This window comes from Hylobates moloch, unplaced genomic scaffold (assembly GCF_009828535.3).
Source record: "Hylobates moloch isolate HMO894 unplaced genomic scaffold, HMol_V3 SCAFFOLD_13, whole genome shotgun sequence".
In the NCBI taxonomy this organism is placed as follows: domain Eukaryota; kingdom Metazoa; phylum Chordata; class Mammalia; order Primates; family Hylobatidae; genus Hylobates; species Hylobates moloch.
This window is the reverse complement of record NW_026652288.1, coordinates 97,242,833-97,267,184: the sequence shown is the minus strand read 5'-3', so window position 1 is coordinate 97,267,184 and position 24,352 is coordinate 97,242,833.

The window sequence follows — 24,352 nt, the reverse complement described above, 5'->3', positions numbered from 1 at the left end:
CCCACTAGGATTAAGCTTTGTGAGTTCAGAGATTTTGTCCGTTTTTTGTCTCTAGTGCTTAGAAGTATGTGTGACATATCATAGGCATTCAATAAATATTTATTGAATGAATATTCAGAGTGAGATGCTTTTCTCACAGGATGACTCTATTTTTGAAATGTATCTTTTGTCCACTTTAACATTTATTTTTTAAAGGCAAATACTGTATATTTTTATACATAATTATTTTATTTTGGGAGGCAACATGTATGTTCTCTGATGGAATAACTCAAATTAGGAAACATTTATTGTTTTCTCAGATATAAAAATCATGACCTTAAAAATCAACTATCCCTTTGAGATCATAGTCAACATGGCACATTTCTGGGCACTGCCAAAGGGTCGACAGAGCAGTCAACTGGAAAAAGTACAGTAGACTTGAGGAGTCTTATCCTGTCACACCCTCATGGGGCCATTTCTACCAAGTTGTAGAGTCCAAATGACTTATGCTTTCTTTTTCTCCTGAGAAACTTAAACAATTCTACAGACAGAGGTGCTAAGTAACTATGTCATCCAACAGTGACCACACTCATGTAAAGCATTTTCTTTAGATTGTAAGGCTGTTATATTATCCCGATTCTCTGAGTGTTAACAATACCAGATGGCTTGAGCTCAGACAGGCAGCATTTCTATTTAGCTGGCTGAGATATTAGGAGGTGCCAGAGATGTACACAGACTAAGAACTCTGGGAACAGGGCCCAGAGCCTCGGTGGAAGATTTCAAATCCAGGCTCAACCACTCCACACTGGGTGAGCTCAAACAAGCCACTTAATTTCCTCAGACCACAGTCTTCTCTTCTGCAAAATATGAGTCACAAACAATTCCTGCTTAACCACCTCATGGCATAAGATAACCGGTTTGAGAGTTTCTCAAAGTGTATACAACTCCATGAAATTGCTCAATAAATGACTAAAAGCCTTTATCTGACTTCTTAGACTGATTCCTGAAAAGATGAGTGGTCATGTCTGGGTAGACAGTCCCAGCTACATCCTGCCCATCACCAAAAGAATGAAATCAGGGGAGAAAGAATTCCAGCTCTATAACATCTGACTTTAAGATATATTCTGGGACTGGACACGGTGGCTCATACCTGTAATCCCAGCAATTTGGGAGGCCGAGGCGGGTGGATCACCTGAGGTCAGGAGTTCAAGACCAGCCTGATCAACATGGAGAAACCCCGTCTCTACTAAAAATATAAAAAATTAGCCAGGCCTGGTGGCACATGCCTGTGATCCCAGCTACTTGGGAGGCTGAGGCAAAAGAATCGCTTGAACCCGGAAGGTGGAGGTTGCAGTGAGCTGAGATCGTACCACTGTACTCCAGCCTGGGTGACAGAGTGAAACTTTATCTTAAAAAATAAAAAATCTATTTCTGCAGATATGCTCATTTGTCCAAAACACATCTACTGAGTACCTACTATGTGCAAGATTTTGAACCTCAGATTCTGCAGAGAGAAGAGCCCTGAATGTAACCCAGGTCTTATCCTCAGAGACCACGCACATGAACTCTTTTACAATACAGAAGGTGATATGTGGAAAGAAAATGAGTCAATTCATTTAGCCTACGGCAATCACTTCGGTTCTCTGGGCTTTTGTTTCCTCTTCTGCAATCGTGTAATAATTATGAGGTGTTTACGGGGATTAAGATGGGATACATTATTTCGCTTAGGTGCTTTGTTAATCATGAATTGCCATCCACGTCAATTCCTTCTTCCCTTTTTCTGTCTACTTTTTCTTCCTTCACCCCCTCCTCTCTTTTCCTTCTTGCTCCTTCTCTTCCTTTTTGCTCTTTGTTTTGATAGGAGCCCTGCTGTCTATCACTAAGACATTCTCATAATTAGCTGATCTAGTCTGATCATTAAAGTGACAGCACAGCTGGAAATCTTTTGATCCAACTTGTTCCCTTATTATGGCACAGGAAGGCTGAGAGTTGCTGGTAAATCCAACTCTTGCCTGATTTAGATGACATTTTTTCCAGTTTGTTGCTATACATAAGATATGGAATAGAATCAAGGTGAATAATAACCTTTATTTTCTTAGGGCTTGAATATAACTAAGGGGAAAAGTTGTTTAGACACAAAACTAAAGTATTTAATATTTCAAGTCAATTAGCATTTATGAGCCAAAATAGACACACCCACAACTTCTGAGTTCAGCCCTTTTATGTCCCTAGCCAAACCTTGGTTTCCGGGAAGCTGTGATAGAATATAAAGCCTGAAAGAAACCTTAGAGGTCAGATTCTCTGAGGCCCCCCACCTTTTTTTTGGATGGTAAACTGAGGCTCAGAAAGCAGAGGAATCTGCTGTCACATGATTGAATTAGCCACACTATGTCTAGAACTCATATCTCCTGATTCCCATTCTATTCTTCTCTCATACTCAGTGGTCTACTTTCCAGGTCCAATGGGCTGGCAAGCCACAGACTCCGATTCCTTCCATAAGCTCTCCTTCTTTCTGTTTACCTTGGTTTTCCCCCTTTCGAACATCCCTCTCTCCCAAAACACATACCTTCTTTCTGCATTGTACCTTCTGACAGTCACGACTCTTTAGCCCCAGGGCCATCAAAGCCACAGTCGGACTTGTAAACAGCCCAACATGCACAAGTGCCCAGTGCGCTACATGTCTGTCCGCATAGTAAGCACTTATTTAAACTTCACAATAATCAGTGAAGTGTCATTGTTCTATCTTATAGACTAGTCAGCTAAAGCTCAGAGAACTGTGTGACTTGCCTCAGGTCATGACACCTAGACAGCAGTAGGGCTAGGATTTAAATCAGCCCTATCTAGTGCCAGAGCTGGTTATTGCCTTATTCCCTCTTCAGCATAGCCTTGACCTTAGAAAAGAGAACTCAGTGGTTTAAGTGAATACCAAGAGGTAATTGAGTCCTAGCTCTTTTATTTGAGAGAGATAACACGGTGACCCTGGGCTCCTGAACATTTCTGAATCCCTTAACCACATATAAGCAGTGAGAAGTAGGACAAGTCACTTCATTCCCTCTCAGATAGGACAAATGATAATACCTCCCTAATGTAGTTGTTGTGAAAATTAAGAATTAAAATAGATAATGTTTGGAAATACCTCGGGTAGTCTGTAAATGACTATATAAATATTAAGTTTCCATAATTGGCTTATGTTTTTACTAATCCAAATGTTGACTATAATATTGTTTATACTATTTTATTGTAAGCCTTCTCAACTATTTTAGTTAAATAAATAATCTATGTAGAATAAATGCATGAATAATTAAAACATTTTGTTGGATTTTTATATCTGATCTCTTACCACAAGAGAGGAAGTTAATTTACAGCTTATAATATTATCATATCATTTCTTTCATCTAGACAAAAAAGAATCACTATTGTCATCTTAACAAACATTTACTGAGCACTTGCCAGAGACTGGATAAGTATTTTATTTCTCATGATCTCATGTTAATTCTTCATTATCATCTCCATTTTAGAGATGAAGAAACTAAAGCCCAAAGCATCTGAGAAACTTGACTAAGATCTCATAACCGTTAAGTGAAAAATACAAATTTTTAGTATGTGTCATGTTCCTGCTATTTTATAGCACCTCTGTAAAAATAAAACTTTCAAAAGGTCTTAAATGGCCTTCAATCAAGGTATTCGGCACAATACAACACAGGCAAAATGTGAAAGCTAATGAGTGGATGTGTGTATATGTGTGTCTGTGTGTTTGTGTGTGTGTAGGGGGCAGAAGGTCAGAGGAGAACAGGCAGGAATGCATAAGAAAATTTAAGCTAAAGAAAACCATTGTAAGGGATCACAGCCTGTAGCTCTACACTTCATATAGAGAAACACATGCACAATTATTAACTGATTCATTTACCAAAAATGATTGGTCGCTTAATTTGTGCAAGGACTACTGTTCACACTTTAGACAACACAGAACACATAGTCACAGAGCCTCCTTTGTAGACCTCACAAATTTCCAGATAAATTGTTAGATAATTACCTATATATTTAAATTATTTTATGTAAATAATTTACACTCGAACAACTTGCCTGTGGGGGTATGCTTAAAAACTGGTTCTTATCCAAACTGCTCTTTTATATAACTGCTTAAGGAGAGGAATAAGGAGAATGTCCAGCTTCAGGGGATATGAAATTAGGAGTTGGAGCAGAGGAAGATAAATTACTTAAATTGGTCAAGACACTGGGACATAGGATACTTTTACCTTCAGCAGAACTTTGAGCTCTTCACACACAAAAAAGTCTAGTGTCCTGAAATCTAAATAAAGCAAACTGGACCTCTGATTTCCCAAGGTTCACATTAAGAGCCCAACTCATCCATGGAGGAGAAAAGAAATGAGAGACTGGATTTTCATCATAGCTAACTCCAAAGTTTAGTCAATAACAATTTCTTTTGAAGCCCTTTAAGAAACCTGGGTTATGGCCAGAGGAAAGGTACCCAGTAGGCCAACCAGGAGAGGAAGGAAATATCTATAGCCAATTTCATTTTGCATAGCACTCATTGCTGCAAATCGCAGCACAAGAGAGTAGCCAGTGGTGGCAGAAGCAACCCCAAGCTGGAGGGCCCTGTTGTCAAAATTTCTCTTCTTGGCACGAAGGAAACATGGCCTCAGCTTCCCTCTCTCAGTGGGCTTGCATCCCTCCACCTCAGAAATCAGAAAGGGTCTTAGAATCAAGAGCCATGAAATTCACACCCCAACCCATTCAAGTAACAGCTATTGGCACAGACGGGTTATCTCACCTCTCCGTGTGAGTTTCTTCATTGGTAAAATGGGCTCATCTCCACCATGAGCCTTCTTCATAGGGCTACTAATCGCTCAAGTGACATGATGGATGGTTAAACACATTGGGAGGTGATCAAATTCCCCAAACGTGAAGGAATAGATTACTTAAAATCTAAAGGTGAGAATACAGGTGTCACACCCATCCACAGTTGAAAACAAAAAAGAAACTAGTGAATAATGCACATAAACGTACAGCTACACACCTGGCCCATTTTGTATGGAACCCAAATTGCTCAACTAGTTTTCCTGGTGCTCACCAAGAGATTTCCAGCTCTTTTCTCTAGGATTGGCACAGTCTATCCCCTTTATGTCTCCTATACTTTTGTCAAATTAATCGCCCAGTGACTCAGGAGTTCAGAACATGAACTTACTCTTTAATACCTCCACTTGTTTGTTGGGGCATCTTCACCTCTTGGAATGCCTGTCCTCTGAATGTCTGTGTGTGCAGACCTGCTCAAACGCAGCCTCCTTCTAAAAGGAAGTCTTCCTTGATTTTCTCTGTTGTAAGTCATCTCAACCTGAATCTGAGCATCACTTATCACTCTAAAAAAATCATTTATTTATTTATTTATTTGTTTATTTTAGAGACAGGTCTCACCCTGTCACCCAGGCTGGAGTGCAGTGGCATGATCATGGCTCACTGCTGCCTCAAACTCCTGGTCTCAAGTGATTTTTCCACCTCAGCCTCCTGAGTAGCTGAGACTACCTACAAGGCATATATATATATATATATATATATATATACATATATATATATATATATATCTCACTATGTTTCTCAGGCTGGTTTTGAACTCTTGGTCTCAAGCAATCTTCCCATCTCAGTCTCCCAAAGTTGAGATTACAGGTGTGAGTTACTGTGCCCAGCCCCTTATCATTTTTATTTGTACTTCATATTCTAATAATTTGTCTTCTCCTGAGTTTGTTGTTTCCTTGAGAACAAGGATTATGCCTGATACCTAATGGATGACATTTATCAAACACTTAACATGTATGATCTCTTTTAACCATCACAGCTAACTAAGGCTGTTGATACTGGTAGTTTTCATTTTGGAAATGAGGTAACAGGGGCCCAGAGAGGTTAAGAAAGTTGCCTGAGTTCACAGGTATTAGGTGAAGTCAAATTGGAAACCAGGGATTTCCAGTGTAAATCCTTAATTCTTAACATCCATGCCTCCACTTATTACAGGTGTTTGGCACAGGAAGTGCTTAATAAATGCTTCTTAATTGAGTGAATGAACAAATAGACGAATGAAGAAAGTGTGAATCTTCCAGTATGAATGTTCTCACTCCATGTGCAGAACCTCACATCCTCTTTCGATAGTGACTGCACAATGAATGTCTGCTGAGTTCAATGACTGAAAGGATCTATACTAGGGCAGATGTCTAGGGGACTGCTGAGACAAGGAAGGCTGCAGAGGTGAGTCATTTTTCAAAAGATGTGAGTCCTGTTCTTTGGGGGCTTACATTTTGGGAAGATGAACATTGACTGGTATTTTTCAAGTTTAGGGAAGAGTAGATGTTGGCAGAGAAAAAATTATTCAACCTCAGGGAGTGATCAACAGAATATTCAGAGGTAACCAGTAAAACAAGTCTAATTCTGAGCATGAATAAGCTTCTCCTTAAAGAGGAAATTGAACTGAAGATCACGAAGAATAACTAGATGACTCACCCATCAAAATAGGAAGTTCTCTCTGGTAAGGAAGATGGTGGCATTGAGGTGGCAGAAACCACAAAGATCCTCCTCAAACACTTACCACATAGTAGACTTCACTCTTGCTACTTGGGCTACTGTCTCTGGAGTGGAAGAACTGTCCAGTGACCAGGACTTGATAGAGGCAGTGAAGCATTTTGTTAAAAGGACCCAGGGCCCTGGAGCCGCTGCCTCACTCTGAACAAAGACTCCCTCATGTAGCAGCTGTACAAACTTGGGCATTTGTAAAAGTAGATATAATAACAGTTCCTTATGCACCGACTTATTATGAAGACTGAGTGTTAATAGCTGTAAGTGCATAGAACAGTGCCTGGCTTGTACTAAGCACTCACTGGAGGTTAGCTATTTTTATTGTGCTTCTATTGCTGACTCTAATTGTATATTTGAACTGAAGAATTCTCAGCGAGTTTTAGAAGGAAGAGAAGATGCTTACATATCACTTGGGTATGAAACAAGAGTATAAATCATACATCTTACATCTCATAATAGCTTTATTCACAAGATGACCTTCTTTCATCAGCCCAAGGACTGGCTTCTCTAAACTGCCACATAATTGTCCTCTGCAGTAGAACTCCCCATGGACCATTATGTTTTATATTTATGGACTTTCACCCAAGACTTTAACAGCAGCAGTAGAAGAATTCTGCTAAAATCAAATGTTTCATTTTCTTTTACTTTCAGACCATTGGAACTATTAGAACCCATGATCTATTTTTCGTATATAAATATTACTCTAACCTGGAAAGTAGCTCTTTCTTTATTAAGGCAAATATTTATTTAATCCATGTTTTCTATTTAAAACATCAAAATATATATTTTTAAAATATATACATTAAAGAAAAAAATTTATGCAAAGAATTTATAACCAAATGCTGGACTTAGCATTACTGCAAAAAATCCCACAAGTTCTGACTTTCAATTTTGCAAATAGTCTTTATTATAAACATGTTTAAGTATAAACAATTTTTAAAATTATGACCGGTAAATAAATATTTCAGAATGTTATTTACTTATTTAAGTTTATATATCAAACATTGCTGCTTAACACCAGATGCTACAGTTTTAATTTGCATTAATATTATTAACTTAATACATTAATAATATGCATTAAAGATGAGGAACACACCAATAAATTAAGGAGATACTTCCTTAATTGACTGATGAGATAATTAAACTAATAGCCATGGAATTTTTAAAAAGTGTCAAGTTTTTTCCATACCAGCACTAGCCACATAAAATGTGTGGGCTTTGTTGGTGGATGGGACACAGAATGGGTTTGAGAAATCTAGAGAAGATGGTAGACATGGTGAAAAATAGCACAGATTTTAAGGCCAGAAGACTGGCCTCTAAATCTTATCTCTGCTACATTGGCTATCGGTCTTCTGAGCCTCAGTTTACTCACCTGAAAAACAAGCACAATAACACCAATCTTACAGAGTCATTGGCAAGATTAGTGCTAATAATGTACGTAAAGTGGCTAGATCACAGTAGATGCTTAATAACTAGCATCTTATCGGGGGATCATTTTGATTTATTTGCATGCAGATACAATCAGACAGTGTTTGCATGTGTTTATTTGTTGTGTTTTGATCATGTAAAAGGCCTGTTAGCAATCCTCACTCCACAAGGTTGCCACCTGGGGAGACTACACGGTTGACTCATTCCTCTCTTCCACAAAACTTTCTATAGTTCCTGCTCCAAAGCACATTAGAGAAACCATCACACCCTGTACATACTCAACATACTATCATTGATAATAAGAGTAAAGCACTCCACTAGGAGCTGGGAGACTTATTTTAGTTCTGGCTTCATCTCAAAAGGGCTCTGTGAACTCAGGCTAGCTGCCTACCTTTTCCAGGCCCCAATTTTCTAGTTTCAGACAAGAAAATCAGATAAGACTTCTTCTGGGAAAATTTCAGTTCCAAAACTGTATTAGGAATTTAATTCTATGATTTTCTGACCTAGGGCATGGGTTCAAGACAAAAGAGAAGAGGAAAAAACCTGTAAAAATGACTAAGGAGCCAGGACATAATAACTGTCTATCTCATTTCCAAGAATGTGATATTGGCCTGGTTTTCACATGATCCCCTACAAGCCAGAATCAAAGTAGACCAGATCTAGCTTCCTCCTCTGTGACCAAGGAAAGATTCCCATATAAGCCTTTATCATCAATACCTAAATCTATGATTTATAAATATTCCTCTAGTCCTGTCAATAGATATGTACTATGTGCAGCATATAATTTTGTCTATCCATTTTGCTGACCAAAGACTTACATGTAAGTTGAGAGTGTGAGTATATTCTGTGGTCATAGATCCTGTTTGCATCCATTGAGGTCAGCAGCCACACCGATAGACCCCAGATACCATTGGTAAGTGCTAATTTGCTGTGGTAAATTTCTTCCTAAAATTGAACAAATAAATAAGTCCAGATTTAAACTGTTCAACTTCCAAATATGATCAACCATGGTATGAGCCACCTTGGAAGGTGGAGAGTTCTTTGCCCTGAGATATCTAAGAAAAATCTGGATAGACACTTTGGTAGGGGCATTATAAGTTGGATTCAGATATGGAGTAATCCAAAAATTTTATGGTTCTTTGGTTCCATTTACTTTTACCAGGCCAACTCTGGGAATGTGAGTAATGAGTTTTATTTTTGGATGTATTAAAAAACAACAAAAACAACAAGTTGTCCTACCCTTTTGGGGAAGAGAGAGAAGCCCGCTGTGCACATGGGCTAATTTAGTCTTTTAATACTAAAGACACTAATATTCCAGAATTCTGAGCCATGGAGTTCTGCATAATGCAATTTGATTAAATACAGATGGCAGCACTGGGAAAAAAAAAAAAAAAAGTGTAATAGAGGTAACTGACATGCCCAAACCTGGACCTGGCAAACAGGAGGGGCCAAGATCACCTTACTGGTATTTGCTGTGGTACCTGACAATTACCTGCTGGCTCTCTTCTCCTTGGATCCTCTGCGAATCTGTGAACCCTGCTTATTTTGTGCTCAATTTCAATTCAGTGCCCACGGCTGAACGGATTGTTCTATGACTAGTCCAGTCCTTCTCTTGGCATGCTGCCTACTCCATGTCAGAAGTTAAAAGGTTGCACTTCCTTAAAATGCAGTATTTTCTAACAGAACCTGCATCAATCAGCCAATTAGTATAACTACGCATGCACCGCTCAAGGCTGCATACTGGCTAATGATCACTGGCTTTGTCTTATGCAAGGCTGGTCTTTCCTCGATCCAGCTAAGAAACAACCACTTGAAAGGAAGTGCATGGAGAGATTTCAAATACAACAGGAAGAACATCGTGTCAAATTGCCATAGTCGTACAAAAGGCAGCATTTGCAGCATCTGTCTATACCTGGTAAGAGCGATCGTTCTCAGTTTGAATGCTGGGGTGTGGAGGGTGACTCAGGAGTAAAAGAATGGCCCGGTGAAGGAGTGACTGAAGAGGCTTTCTGCCCTAACTCTCACTTCTTGGGCTCCTTAGCAGGCTCTGTACCTTCCTCATTTTCCTGATTTCTATGACTTACCCTGGGTCCATGCTGATTTGCTGCCTGGATGAAGGAGTAGCACAGACCAACATCGGTAGGCCTGAGAGTTGGGTCTGTGCACATAAAGAAGGGTTCAGAATCTGTACAGGACTCACCCTGGCTTCCGGCAGAACCTAAGACGGGGGAGAGACGCCCATCCCTGGTGTACCTGAAAGGCCAGGTCCATGCTTGTTAATCAATGCAAGGCACAGTGCGAAGGCCTGGCTTGCCCCACTGTTCTCTCTCAGGAGCCACAAATGGGTGATAACACCACTAGTTAGAGAGCAGGGTTCACGTTTCTGCTCCTGCCTGCTCCTGTCTGGGTTTGCTATGACCGTCTCTGTTGGAAGAAAACTATTTGGCTCTAAACTAAAGTAAGTCTCATTGACCATCATCCTTTCAACGAACACAATTGTATCGCACTCTTTCTACCCTCTCTCCTCTTGCTTTGTCTTTCTTTTGGTTGTTTCAGCTCTGGTACTTGTTTAAGTGGGGGATTTAAATGTTTGGCGTGGTCACTAGAGAAGCCCAGACGTAAGATCTTTGAAGCGGTTGGTGAAAAAAGGGAAGTGATACTATTGGGTGAGGGGTGACATCAAAGAGAAGCCTATGATCTGTTCCCTACAGAGTGGCTGGGATTTTTTACTCCAAGAAAAGAGTTAAACAACAACGCTTTCCAGGAAAAGAGTGACTTTCCTTTTTTTGCTCCTCCCATCTTCTTTTCCTGATCCATTCAGACATACAAGCAATTTTGTTTTAAGGAGAAGCCTAATGCAATTGAGCACTAATACTATAATTATAATTAATGAAAATAATAATATTCGAATATCTCATACCCTTCCTGTTTACCTTTGAACAACACAGTAGTAGTTACAAATGACAAATATGAATATTATCCCAGTTTTTCATGGAGGAAACCAGGGCCAGAAAGTCAAATGCCTTGCCAGGGTCATACACCTGATATTTAGCATCAAAATATAGTCTCCACTTTTTCGCCTTTGGGCTCAGCATGTTTTTATCTACACCTTGCTGCCTCTTCCCACATAATCTTTTAAGATTAAGTCTTCAGATTCCAGAGTTGGGGCCATGGAGTTACTAAAAGGCCTAAGAAAAATGGGGCTTTGAAAAGGTCATATTCTCATCCTTCTTACTGTGCACTGTGCCTGAGTATTAAAAGGCTGCTTTGAAAATTCACTGGTCCATGATTACTTGACTAATGCCAGTAATAAAATGCATATATCAAAACTACACACTTTTATTTGATTTTTCTCGGCCCATTACTTGTCTTAGCTGAGTGGCCAGCTATGTGTAAGCCTGAATGGTAGGAAGATTTTCTGGGAGCAATGACCAGTTATGAAGTTTCTGTTGAGATCCAAGGAGCAACTTTAGGTCAGCATATGTTTATTGCCATTCAGAGGGACGAGAGATAGACCTTACATCCAGTTCATCAATGCCAGAAGGGAGCTTTGCCAACAGGGTCTCCTCTTTGATCACCACCTGGATCACCTCTGGAATCCTGGGAAGGAAAGTGATGGATGTTGATCAGAATGCTGCTGTGGGCAGGGTTTTGAAGAAAACTAACCAATTGAGTGTGCCTGGCTGTGGGAGAAATTTTGCAGTTCCTACAAATAAGGCCAAAATTATGGGACCATTTGTCTCCTCTTTCCTCCTCTTGATCATTATCAGCATCATAAAATCAACCATGGGTGTGACTCTAGAGAGATGGAAGTATGGCGAAGAGGGAACACTCAGCCAAGGGGTGTAGAGTCCCTGGTTCTCTCCAGGCTCTTTGTGGTCTTGGACAACAATTTGACTTTGTGCTGTTTAATGTTCCCATTTATTAAATGATGAGTTGGACGATGCTGCCTTTGACACTTCCAGGCCTGATATTCTCCTATTCCTATCTACCTTGTCTCTCTCCCATAATTAACTTTATAATTACAAGTGCCTGTAATACATTATTTGGAGTTTTCTAGAGGGAAAAAAATGCAAGGCAGATTAAGAAGTAAATTAACAATAAATATTAACAAACAATTTCTAGTTTGAGTACTTGCCTTTTTTTATTTTTATTTATTTATTTATTTGAGACAGAGTTTCACTCTTGTCACCCAGGCTGGAGTGCAGTGGTGCTATCTCAGCTCACTGCAACCTCCACCTCCCAGGTTCAAGTAATTCTCCTGCCTCAGCCTCCTGAGTAGCTGGGATTACAGGTGTGTGACACCACACCTGGCTAATTTTTGTATTTTTAGTAGACATAGAATTTCACCATGTTGGCCAGGCTGGTCTTGAACTCCTGACTTAAGGTGATTCACCCGCTTAGGCCCCCAAAGTTTTGGGATTACAGGCATGAGCCACTGCACCCGGCCTGAATACTTGTTTAGTGTACAAAATTAGAAAGCAAGTAAATGAAAATGAAAATAAAACCTCTCATTATCCCATCAATTGGAGATGTCCACTATAAAGATTTTGGTAAGCTTTCTTGCAGTGTCTTTATATGTATATACATATATATATATGTGTATATATATACACATATACACATGCATTTTATATATAGATATACATATATCTATGTGTATACATTTTATATATAAAAATATTTTTCTTTTCTTTAAATCATAAAAAGAGAATTTATTGTCTTATGTAAGTAAACAGACCAGGTAAGACTTGATCCAGGATTCAAACCATGTCCCAAGGAGCCAATTTTTTTTTGTTCTCCAGTTTGAGACTCCACTTTCCCAGAGAGAGTCCAAATTTTACTCTGATTTGTTCTTCTTACACCATAAGTATATATAAAAATATTTTTCATTGAGATTTCAAAAGATTTTTTAGGACTTACTCTCACTATATACCTTTGGCCTCATATCAATTGTATAAGATCTAATTCCTATAATAAATCCATTATTCTGTATTACTTGTGGTTCTGCCTTCCTGATTGAACCCTGCTGGTACAAAGAATGGTTGAAACTCCTAAGCCTTGACACGTCTGGGTTTTGGTATTGGGTTCTCTACCTAGACATTCTCCAAGAAAGGAGTTTGAAGCACTGAACAGTCTGTTCCAAAACAGCTACAGGGTTTAAAAGAATCAGCCGTTTCCTATTACATTTAACATTTATTGAACATATACTATACATGTCAGACCTGTGCTAAGTGATTTATTAGTACATGTATTATATTACTTAATCCTAACTCCCTGGGGGTAAGTACATCATTCCTAGTTACGGATAAAGAAACTGGGGTTCAGGGATGAGGCAAAGTTGCACAGCTAATAAGTGGCAAGGTCATGATTCAAACCTAGGCAGTTTGTTTATGAAGTCCACACTCTGTCTTCAAAGTTGAGTCATTCACTGACATACCAGGCTAGAGAGGCCTAATCTATTGGTGGGATGGCAGGGTATTGGTTAGTTGCTTGCACTGTGAGAGTGCATGAGCTTGTGAAATGAGTCCTGGTGAGGAAGGTAGCAGGTGTGCTGGAATAAGCACTAGACATGAAATCCAACAGACATGGGATTTTCCCATCACTTTCTTGTCTCAGCATCAATGCTTTCATCTGTAATAGAGAGATAATCATATCAGTCTTACAGGTGCAGATTGTGGTGAGGATAGAGAATAACATGTAAAAGCACCTGGCATGTTTCCAGGCGTATAGTAAATGTTAGTAGCGTTTAATTAATTCTGAATCTGAGCAGAAAATTTTAAGTTGAGACCTGGTTTTTTAATCTTGGGTGGAGCACATTTGATATGTGACTTTGAATAAAATAAAAGGCCTTTCTAGGCTCAAGTTCCTCATCTTCCTAGGAGGTGATTAAACTGGATGATGGCTACCATCCTGCCTAGGATTCTAGGCTTTGAGTTGGTATTAAGAGGAAGGAATGTGGCAGATGGTATTTTCCCTTCTCACATCAGCCTGAAATGAGGCCAAATTCTCAGAGTACAGTGTGTTTCTCCCTTGGCCCCTCTGCCCTGTAGATATTCTTGACTAGATCCAAGCCCTTGGAACTTTCTGAAAGGTTTGAGGTCTGATGAAAATCACAACCATTTCTTAGAAGGAAGAGGCGAGGCCTGCATCTTTGACTGCCTGGATGGTGTTGCTTTTATTAGCTCTTCTAGGAAAGGAAGGTCACAGCTTTATAGGTTTCCCAATGAAGAAAGAAAATAAGTCCTTTGACTTGCTCCAAAGAATTCGGTCGGGAAATCACAAATACAGATGATTTATTGAGTCCCTTATACTCTATTATTTTGTGATTCAGCTGTCAATTAACACATTAATTGAATGTAACTGAAGAGCTCTTGGACACTAAGCACTATGCAGCATAGAGAAGGGGCATGATTCTCCCTCTAAAGATACCTCTCTCTAATCTGCCTCCTTTAAGGAAATATAAACCAATAGTTGAAGAGGAGGTGCAAATTTTGGTCAGATTTTCCAGAAAGGATGGTGAAGATTTTCTCCTATCTCCCTGGCTATTTCTCATTCGCCTGTGCTAGTGCCTTCTCCTCTCCCAAACCTCTGAACAAGGAGTGGCCCAGGGCTTAGTCATTGAACCTCTTCTTGTTCTGTGCTCACTTCCTTGGAGATTTTATTCAGTTTCACAGGTTTAATAAAATCTTAGGCCCTGAGAACTCCTAAATTTCTATCTCCAGCTTAGATTTCTCTTCAGAACTCTAGATTCAGAAATCCATGTGCCTGCTGAGTTATGTGCCTTTGAATGTCTATTAGGCCTCTCTAACTGAACATATACAAATGGGAGTTCCTGATATGCCCCTAACTCCTTCAAATCTGCTCTACCTAAAGTCTTTCCTATGTTAGTAAATAACAAGCCCATTTGTTACAATTGCTCAGGTCCAAGTACTGGGAGCCATCTTTGACTCCTGTTTCTCCATAACCCACTTCAAATCTATCAGTAATACTTTTGTCTCTGACTTGAAAATATGTGCAGGAATTCAAGCATTTCTCACTACCTCCCAGTCCAAGTCACCATTGTCTCTCTCCAGGATTATGATAATTTCTTCCTAAACAGCCTCTATGCTTCCACCTTGCCCTTCTCAACAGAGCACCCAGAGGGATTCTGTGAAAGTAAAATTTAAATGTTGTCTAAACCTTCAGTGGCTTTCCACCTCATCCAGAGTGATAGGGCTTCCAAAGCCATATGAGGTGTCTTTTTTTTTTCTCTCCATCTTCATCTCCCCCTGCTCTGCCCTCCCTCTCTGCCCCCACCACACCAGCCTTTCCGAACCCTCCAGGTATAATCTGGCCCGGGACCCGCGCACTTGCACTTCCCTCTGCCTGATATTCTTACCTCGATATCCAAATGGTTCTCACCTTCACCTCTTCTCAGTCTTTAATCCAATGTCCAATGCTCAGTGAAGCCTTTCCCAGCCATCTTATTTAGATTGCATTTGTCCCTTCATATATGTCTTATCCCCCTTTCCCTGCTTTTTTTTTTTTCCTTTTCAACATTTATTACCATCAAAAATATACAAGCCAGGCGTGGTGGCTCCTGACTGTAGTCCCAACACTTTGATCTCCTGTGTTGCCCAGGTTGGTCTCACGCTTGAGCTCAGGAGTTCAAGACCAACCAACATAGGAAACTCCATTTTACAAAAAAAAATCAAGAAAATCAGCAGGTCATGGTGGCACACACCTGTAGTCCCAGCTACTTGGGAGGCTGAGGTGGGAGGATCGCTTGAGCCTGGGAGGGCGAGGCTGCAGTGAGCAGTGATTGTGCCACTGCACTCCAGTCTGGGTGACAGAGTGAGACCCCATTCTCAGAAACAAAACAAAACAAAACCATACATATTTACTATTGAGTTTATTGATTATTTCCTTCCACTAGAACGAAACTCCACATGGGCAGTGGAGCACAGCGGAGGGTATTCAGTAAATATTAATTGAAGAACTGGGTTGGATGGTTGGCCAACAGCTTCATGGAGGAACCTGGGTTTGAGCTATGCTACTGGCCATGGAGAGGATCTGAGCAAACAAATAGCCTGAGAAAGAAGTGCTTGGGAGAGAGGGACACTCAGCAAAGGCCTGGGTGGGAGCCCAGTGGGGATGGCTAGGGCTGGACTAACTGACCTGTTCTCCATCAGCCTTCACCTTCCCGGTTTTGTTTCTTCCAGAATATCTAGTGTCTTTTAGGATGTGGTAACAATCCTGTGGCTGCTTGGTATAATAGAAAGCTCATGGATGGAATTCAGAGTCATAGACCTGAATCTAGAAATCTAACAAGCCGCTTTACCTCTCTAACCCTCTGCTTGCCCATCTGTCAGAGAAGGATAACAACACTGGCTTGTGTTTCTCTTGGGGCTGTTGTGAAGATCAAATGAGGCAACAAATGGAAAAATGCTTCACACAGTGAAAGTTGGATGATTATAACGGGGATTAGTAAAACGCATCTGCGTATGGCTGAAATAATTACTCAGAGTCATGTACAGATTATTTACCATAGTGGTAAGGAAAGGGCTAGAGGATTCCGATTGGTGACTAGTTCAGAAATCCTTCATCATTCAGCTTTCATATATGGGAACTACATGGGAGGAGGAATTGGAAGGTGTACCTTCCTGGGGATGTGTCAGTGTGCAAATGAGGAGCTATTTATTCCTCGTGCACCAGGTTCTAGTGATTAATTCTTCTCCTTTCACCCTTATAAAAAATTTATGAGTTAAACATTAGTATCTCACTCATCAAAGGTAGGAAAACCAATGCTCAGAAAGGTTAAGTAACTTGCTTATTGTCATACAAGTATTTGGTATCAGAGTCAGAAGAAACCATTTTGTCTCAAGAGCCTTGCTCTTTCAGTAGGCTACCTTTTCAGACACCTTGGTGCAAATAATTAAGCAGCAGCAGCAGCAGCAGCAGCACTATCCCAGTTACCTAAATTTGGGCAAGTGACTAATACATAAGTCTAACATTGGGGGGCCCAAGCAGATAACAGATTGAGCTATTAAACACGATTCCGAAAGTGAAAAGGAAGGTCAGTGTGCATCTAAACCCGTGAATCCTAACCCTTGTCTAGGTCACTGCCTTGTGCTATGAATGCTTCCCTTCAGCAGTACCTGGTAACAATTTAGAAGAAACGAAGATTTTGAGTTAAAGTTTTAGTAAGAGTGTAAGAATAATAAAGCTGGATCAATGTCCACTGGTCTTTCTAAGCATCAGAATCTTTTTTTTTTTTAAGCGGTGGTATAAAGGCCAGGCATGGTGGCTCACATCTGTAATTCCAGCACTTTGGGAGGCCGAGGCGGGTGGATCATTTGAGGTCAGGAGTTTGAGGCCAGTCTGACCAACATGGTGAAACTCCATCTCTACCAAAAATACAAAAATTAGCCGGGCGTGGTAGCGGGCACCTGTCATCTCAACTACTCGGGAGGCTGAGGCAGAGAATCACTTGAAGCCGGGAGGTGGAGCTTGCAGTGAGCAGAGATCAAGCCATTGCACTCCAGCAGTCTGGGCAACAGAGTGAGACTCTGTCAAAAAAAAAAAAAAAAAAAGCAGTGGTATAAGAAATATGATTATTTTGAATGATTAGTAAACTTAGTCTAGATTTTAACTAGCAACACTTTTGCAGCAAGTTACCTGCTGCCTGTCACATAATGGGGCTTAATAAATGTTCACTGAGGCTGGGCGCGGTGGCTCACGCCTGTAATCCCAGCACTTTGGGAGGCCGAGGCGGGCGGATCACGAGGTCAGGAGATTGAGACCATCTTGGCTAACATGGTGAAACCCCATCTCTACTAAAAAATACAAAAAATTAGCCGGGCCTGGTTGCAGGTGCCTGTAGTCCCAGCTACTCGGGGGGCTGAGGCAGGAGAATGGCCTGAACCCGGGAGGCGGAGCTTGTGGTGAGCTGAGATCGCGCCACTGCACTCCAGCCTGGGTGACAGAGCAAGACTCAGTCTCGAAAAATAAATAAAATAAAATAAAATAAAATAAAATAAAATAAAATAAAATAAAAGTTCACTGAATATATGCATATATCTGTATATATATATATAGCATGTATAGTAACAGTATTGTTTTGATAATTATGTATGTAAGTTCGTTTGTATAGATGATGAATGTACAGATGGATGGATACAGGGCCCAGATGTCAGAGAAATGTCTCCCAAAATAGCCTGTAATCATGTATAGGATGCTGACAGAATGCTTACTTTGAACATGAATGCACCAGAAAATTTACAGGGTACCTACTGGGTGCTGATGAAAGGAAACAGAAGGCATGTCTCTTTGCACTTGCCTCAGATAACCACAAAAGGCATATATACAATTTTAAATAAATCATTTATATAGTTTAGAATTGCTCGAATTTGGAGGCAAAGGAGGACCATTTTCCCTTTGGTGTGACTCAACAATCACAGGATGTGAGGGGTGAAGGAGGCCTGGGTCATCTGGTGCATTTAGCCATTTTAGATTGAAGACTGAACTGCATAAAGGAAAGTTACACAGTGATTCATAGGCAGATGTTTAAAAAAAAATAGAAATAAAAAACTCCCTCTCTAGCCGCCACTGTTTTCTGTAGGTGCTATGGACACCCTCAGAAATAGGTATTGGCAAAGATGCAGAAAATTTGGTAGGATGGTATAAAGTCAATTGCGTGCGCTTTGGAATTATTTCAACCTGGGTTTGAACCTCCTTCATCTGCTTATTGGCTCTTCATCTCAGGGAGTCTATTTGCATTTTGAACCTCTGGCTCCTGACTTATGAAATGAAGATACCTGACCTGCATGTCTCCTGTCGGGATGAAATGAGATTACACTGGAAGGGGCTCAGCAGGCTGAGTACCAGCTCACACTGTTTCTCAGTATTTCATTCTTCCTCATACCTACAAATTCTCCCTTTGTCTCTAACGTCCTGGGTACCCTTGGGCCAGGCACAGACTGCTTCCTCCCGTCCTCATCTGCCACATTCAGGTGTTGGATCAGACAATATCTAAGATTCCATTCAATAAGTCTAACTGTCTAGTCCCATTTTTTTACCAGAAAGCTGGGATAGCTGGACAGTATATAAAACAGTCTACTTTGTACACATTTATGTTTACAAGACATTTACTATGCTTTGCCGCATTTAATCCTTAATACCTGCAAGGCAGTAGTTGCTTTCACCTTTTACAAATGAGCAAACCAAGGCAAGAGGCATAGAGGAAATAATCCCATACCTCTGGCTGTCAATCAGCACACAGGGAAGACTTTTAAAGGCTTGACAACAGCATTCAAAAACGAGGCTCTTCATGATACACTTGGCCTTAAAAATCAAGTGTAAACTTCCCAGATTCACTCTGTCCCTTCTCCCTCCTCTTGAACTAAGAGCTTTAGTTGTCTTATCTTTCTTTTTTGTTGTCTCTTTTAAATATTGCCATTCCAGGCTGAGGTCATGACTCTCTCTCCTAAGAACCCTAATCAAATTCGGAAGACGACAGGATTGAACACAGAGCCTTCCATACTTTGTTCCCGGACTAAACATGTATAAACAAAGCTGATGGTTGGGAATTCAGCCCTTGTTGCCTGAGGCTGTGGGGCTGGCTGTGAATTTTTACCCAGCTCCTACCTGACTGTCTTTCTTTAGCATTTGACGTGCTTGCTGCTGGATCCATGATAGAGCCACTCTCTCAAGACACTGATTTATATTCTCCCTTGGGGGCCTAGAACTATGCCCTACACAATGAGTGCTCACTGAGCTGGAGATGATGGTATTGCCGCCAGTGCAGTCCAGAATTGTGTCAAGTATTTTAGTAATTGCACCAAATTATCATCCAGTCTGAATCGTAGCCCTTCCCACATAGATTCACAAAGCCCACTTTCAGAAACTAGTTCCTAATAATGCAATCAGTTTTTGGAAACTGAAGCCAAGTTTCACATTTGAATGTTGACTTTCACCATGCAGGAAAGTTGGCCACATGCAGGAGTGACTGGAAGATTTTGGCAAAGACATTAATTGGGATTTTCCATTTTCAGAGAAGCTGCATGTGCTAATGCACAGGTAATACTCCATTCTCAGGGTTCCCAGTAGACGCAGAATTGAACTGTTTCCCCTTTTGAAACGCAATAACATCTACTTCTCAGGGCTATCATGGGAACGAAATTAGAAGATACAGGAAAAGGTTAGCACAGAGCTTTGCTCAGAGCATTGAGCAAATGTATTAGTTGTTGGGACTCTTGTTTGAAGTAAAAGGACCAGGTTTTGAACCTCATTCTGCTGCTCACTAGCCCAGTGCCTTCCCCATTCTGGGTCCAAATTCTCTTATCTTCTAATGAGAGTAACAATTGCCACATACTTCACAGAGTCATGATGAGAAACAATTAACAAATGGCTGAGAAAGTCCTTTGAAAACTAGATAGCTCAAACAAAATAAAACATTATTAGGTGTATGTCTAATCCCTGTGCCATCGTTTCAGCCCTTCTTTTTGTATGGAAAGGCTTCCCTCTCCATATTTCCTCTCTTTAACCTGCCTGTTGAAGTTCTATCCTTCATTCATAAGGCAGTAAAACATTAATAGCTAAGATTAAAGTCTTCTGATTGCTAGGGTTCAAATCCCAGCACTGCTTTTTATTAGTTGCTTGACTTTGGGCAAGCTACTTCACCTTGCTGTGCTTCAGTTTCCAGTCTTTAAAATGGGGATAAAACAATACCCATTTCATACGATTGTTGTAAGTATTAAATTAACAAGTGTAAAGTACTTAGAACAGTATATACTCCATACCATATAAAATGCTAGCCATAATTATTTCAAGGCTATGCTTATTGTTTTGATGTCTATTATTTCAAGAATATGTTTATCATTTTGCATTATTTTATTATTATGTTCAAATCCCACCCCTCCAAGAAACTTTCTTATATCTCTGAAGCAATCATGTTCTCGCATTCAACCAAAGTATATTGATTGTAGCTTAGCGGTAGCTCTGGTCATTGCTTGTGTGTTTGTTTATATCTCCCTCCCCCACCAGCTTTGGGGCCCTAAGTGACAGAGGTTTGCTCTTTTACCTCTGTACACACGGTCAGTGTACATTAAATATTTGTTGAATTGGATGGAAGGTATGCAAAGCAAATGTATACACATGAATAAGCCTAAATATATTGTATAACAGCTAATAACACCCTCTACATAATAACTACATTTTCAAGACTGAACAAAATTACAACCTTTTGCACTCTCCCTGACACACAGTGTGTGCTAACTAAGTGTATTTACTTGAAAATATGGGAAGATAAGTAAAGGTGCATAAACTCCAATAAAAGTCTCAGTCTATTGGGTCCCCTTCCTTCAACACATGTATGAGATGGGTAAGTTGCTTATCTCAGGCACCAGGCGAGGATTAAGATAACAAGGAGAAGAAACAAATAGCTACTGGCTTCCAGGCACTCACATTCAAGAGGAGAGACAGTGCAATTACTAAATAGTCACAGGGGGTCATAGGTGCTAAGCTGAGTAGGATGAAACAGCACAGGGATGTGTGTTCAGCAGCTCAGTCATCTCTCTAAGATTTGGACCCTCTCAACATCAAATTGCCAAGGGATGTTCATTTGGGATGATTGTACCTTCTTTTTCAATAAGTAAGGAACCAGGGAAAAAGGTTCCAAGTTGACTAAAGGCAGAGGGGAACAAGTCAGTTATAAGAGTGTGGTAGTTCGCAATACAGCAGGTGAGAATATAAATGAGGAGGTAAAACCATAAGCCACGTCTCTAGAATGTATCTCATAGAAAGTGCTTCTCAGTCTCAACCATTTTGATGTCAAATGTGGTGAAAATATTGTGAAACAACAACAACTATCCTGGGCCAGGAGAAGGGAGAGCTAGTTTCTTACCAACCCCATTTCCACCAGTGACTTTCCTCCCCAAAGCCCCAATTTCACTATCAATCAAGAAATGAGTTTGAACTTGAGTATTTCTAAGGACCATTCCACTTTCCCTGCTTTTTGGGTCTATTTTTTAACACCTGGTCTGTTATGAAAGCCAACTCTTTCTTCTAGCTTCAAATACTACCTCTATTTTGATGAATCGCAAATGCATATCTCAAAGCCAGACATCTCTTTTGAATCCAAGTCTTGAATATCACCTTGCCTACTTTGACATCTACCTCAGTTGTTCAAAACAGAGTTTTCACCAATTTCTCCACCTCCAAAAGATTTTCATTTTACAGTGGTTTTTTTTTTTTTTTTAACTCAGTAAGTGGAAACACGTTCGCCCAGCTGCCCAATTCAGAAACTTGGGATTCATTCTTGATACCTCTCTTTCTTTTACCACACACTCTGGCTCAATCTGATTCATTGTTAAATTTTGCCAGTTCTAACTTCAAAGTGTCTCTCAAATATTTCTACACCTCACCACCTATGTGTCAAAGGTGTGTAGTCCAAGCTACCTTCATCTTTCACTAGGACTGCTACAATAGTCACTTAGAAAATTGCCTCTTGTCCATTTCTAATTCATCTTCTACACAATAGCTGGGACCGTTTTCCTTCTTATTTATTTATTTATTTATTTATTTATTGAGAGGGAGTTTCGCTCTTGTTGCCCAGGCTGGAGTGCAATGATGCGATCTCGGCTCACCACAGCCTCCGCCTCCCGGGTTCAAGCGATTCTCCTGCCTCAGCCTCCTGAGTAGCTGGTATTATAGGCATGTGCTACCACGCCCAGCTAATTTTGTATTTTTAGTAGAGATGGGGGTTTCTCCATGTTGGTCAGGCTGGTTTCAAATTCCTGACCTCAAGTGATCTGCCTGCCTCGGCCTCCCAAATTACAGGCGTGAACCACCTCACCCAGACTGATCCTTTTCTTAAAATGTAAAACAGATCATGTCAATCATGTCACCATCCTGCAAAAAACTCTTAAATGACTTCTTGATACACTTAAACTATAAATTCCTGACCATGGTCTATGAAGGCCTAAATGATCTTGATTCTCCCTCCAACTTCATCTTCCACCGTGCTGGCCTCTTTCAGGTCTCTGAACATGTCACAGTTTTACTCACTTTAGTGTTGTCTGGTCTCTGTTTCCTCTGCCTGGCACACTTTCCCCTCACTCTTGGCCTGACTAACCCATCTTCCTTTTTCAAATCCCAGTTTAAAGTTTACTAGAGAGCTCTGTACATGTAAGTAAATTATCTCCTTCCCCTGTCTTTTGTTTTGTTTTATTTTTTGAGACGGAATCTTGCTGTATCACCCAGGCTGGAGTGCAGTGGCATGATCCCGGCTCACTGCAACCTCCGCCTCCCAGATTCAAGCAATTCTCCTACCTCAGCCTCCTGAGTAGCTGAGATTACAGGTGCGCACCACCAGACCCAGCTAATTTTTGTATTTTTAGTAGAGACAAGGTTTCACCATGTTGGCCAGTATGGTCTCGATTTCCTGACCTCAGGTGATCCGCCTGCCTCAGCCTCCCAAAGTGCTGGGATTATGGGTGTGAGACACTACGCCCGGCCCTTCCCTTATCTTATAGCACCCGATTTCCTGTATCTCAGTTATCATACTTCATAATAAAATACTCACCTGTGGATTTGCTTGTGTAATGCTTGTCTACTCAACTATATTCAGAGCTCCCCTAGGAATGGGTCTGCATTGTTCTTTGCATCTGCAAAGTCTATCCCAGTGCTTAGCATAGAGTAGGTGCTCAATTCATGATCGGTGGTTAAGTTTATAACCTATGTGCCTGCATATTAGTAAGATCTAATGATATGAATACATGTTTATTCCATGCTGAAAAAATGCAATCAAGTGGGCAATGAATGAGGAAATAGAGTTGACTATGTCCCGTTTCTCTAATTTTTTCAGTTCTTAACTCCTAGTATCTTGTAGCACTCCTCCATTCTCTTACTGAACCTTCCAGGCTTTCAGGGTTGAGTAGGGAAGTTTGGTATGATGTCCCCTGTGCTTTGCTCCCCCCAGCTATATTTAGCTTTGTGAAGGAATGTGGCTTCCACAGGTATGTTTGGGTGAGAGGTGTTGGGAACAGAATGGGTGGAAAAATGAAAAAATAAAAAAGAAAAGAAAGAAACTATATAGGGGAGGTGCCTAGCCTCACTCAGCATGAACGTTACCCAGGATTCCTGATTTTGTCCCAGCTCATCCACTTTGGAATTTTTATGTTTATTTAAAAAAAGTTTTCATTAATTTATTTTAATCTTTAAGATTGCAGTTTTTATGCCATATACATCAGCATTCTCCCACCTCTAGGAATCCAAAAATAAATAAGCATGGGCTTGGTGCTGGCAAAATTGGCAAGTATGAGCAGACAGCTCCTGATTCCAGGAGTTTTCCTGTGCTACCACCACCCGCCATGCCTGGTCTCTG